Raw genomic sequence first — 1,421 nt, 5'->3', positions numbered from 1 at the left:
AGACAGACAGAACGACAGATAGAAAGAACTAAATAAAGAGGAAAAAATAAAGAGATAAAAATAAATCTTATTTGATCAGGTCAAAAAAAGAACAATACCCTCTCTTTATTTTATTACACAGATTTGCATGTAAATTATTTGCAAATAAACAATTAAAGGTTGCCTGTTCATGTTGTGCAACATGCAAACATCATCAAAGGGATTTAAAACGATTGTGAGATGAGAAAACAGCAGCGTGGAGCAGTCCTGATGATCTCTAAAGAGTCTCAGACTGTGATTTCAGACAGCAGCTGATTTAGAGAGAAACAGTGAGAGAGTCTTACTGAAAGCTGCTGCAGTAGTACATCAATACCGTCCATTTCTCCCAACACCTCCCGTGTTTCTGAGAGAGAGACAGATAGTAGTGGGAGGGAAGATATCAGTGAGAGACAGACATGAAGAGAAAAGATGATGTTAGTTCAGTGTGCTAATAAAGCCTGGAGAGAGAGAGAGAGATGTGCATGTGATAAAGCTCAGACGACCAAAACAACACACAATCAGCAGCCTTACTGAGCTATACGTGCTGTATTAATAAAGTCATATATCACAGCATGAGTAACACAGGGCCCTAGGAAATCTGTTTTGATTTTGCCCAAAATTACATGTATTCTGGGGTTTTTTCTGGACTTCATTTTAATAAAATTTAAATAATCAAAAAGCATGTTTAATCAGTTAACGTTATTATTTTTTATTACCATACCAGCACCTATGGCTATTTTCATGGTAAGATCACTATAATGAAAAACAACACTTCACAAACAAATCACATCAATATAACAAACATTACATAACATTTTATAATTTCAATATTCGATTAAAAAAATATTACGATTATTCAGTTGAACTCATAAAACAATTCAGTTTATTACCGTTTTAACAATAATAGGGCCTTATGAAATGTTTTATCTTTTATCAAATTCATTATCATCAAAATTGGTAGTAATCAAATGAATTTATAAAACTTTTATAATTTAATTACTCTTTTAAAATCGAATGAAATTAAAATATAACAATTCCTTTTATTTTTTGGCAAACAAAGTGCTGCATAATAGGGTTTTACTGTTTAGATTAAAATATGGAAAATAAATGTGATATTCCTTAAAAAATAATGTTTAATAAATTGTATTATTATTACTTTGGAAATTAAAGTAATATATAAGCCACTCTGCACTTTAGATATCAGCATTGGCTCTAAACGTCTTTCAAAACATCACACTTTTCCTTGTTGTATTTATAAATTATGCAGTCATTATTTATAACAAGTCGTGTGCAAAAAATATAACTATATGTCCCTTTTAATATCAACTGAAAATTGCATGCTTACAATCACACTACATGGTAATTCTGCAAACAGAACAGCAGTGTACTTGATAACGTCACTC

The 1,421-nt window shown here is 31.0% G+C and overlaps 1 pseudogene; it reads right to left on the bottom strand.

Annotated features, from left to right (window-relative positions):
* LOC107577058 (beta-catenin-like protein 1) overlaps positions 1–1,421 on the bottom strand; it is a 13,479-nt pseudogene that overhangs the window by 1,422 nt on the left and 10,636 nt on the right.

This window comes from Sinocyclocheilus grahami, unplaced genomic scaffold, assembly GCF_001515645.1.
Source record: "Sinocyclocheilus grahami isolate Dianchi unplaced genomic scaffold, SAMN03320097.WGS_v1.1 scaffold5003.1, whole genome shotgun sequence".
Classification (NCBI taxonomy): domain Eukaryota; kingdom Metazoa; phylum Chordata; class Actinopteri; order Cypriniformes; family Cyprinidae; genus Sinocyclocheilus; species Sinocyclocheilus grahami.
This window is presented reverse-complemented; position numbering and strand designations above follow the sequence as displayed.